The sequence below is a fragment of the Eimeria mitis genome, genomic scaffold (genome assembly GCF_000499745.2).
Source record: "Eimeria mitis Houghton genomic scaffold, Emh_scaff1672, whole genome shotgun sequence".
Classification (NCBI taxonomy): Eukaryota; Apicomplexa; class Conoidasida; order Eucoccidiorida; family Eimeriidae; genus Eimeria; species Eimeria mitis.
The window spans coordinates 8,012-8,307 of record NW_013569988.1 but is presented as its reverse complement, the minus strand read 5'-3'; positions in this window follow the sequence as shown (position 1 = coordinate 8,307).

Below are 296 nucleotides of genomic sequence, written 5' to 3'. Positions count from 1 at the left end.
ATCGCTTGTGTGTGTGTGTGTGTTTTCTTTTTTTTTTTTTTCTTTTTTATATATTATTTTTATGTTTATTATTATTATAAAAATACTAATAAAAAAGATAATAATAATAAAAACAGTAAAAAAAACAAAAAAAATAAATAAAATAATACTGACATCAGTAGCAGCAACGGGAGCTTTCCCTACAAACAAATTATTTTATATAAATAAAAAAGAAAAAATATATTATATAATAATTATATTTTATTTTTTTTATTATTTTTATTATAATATAATAAATGCTAAACTAAAATATAAAC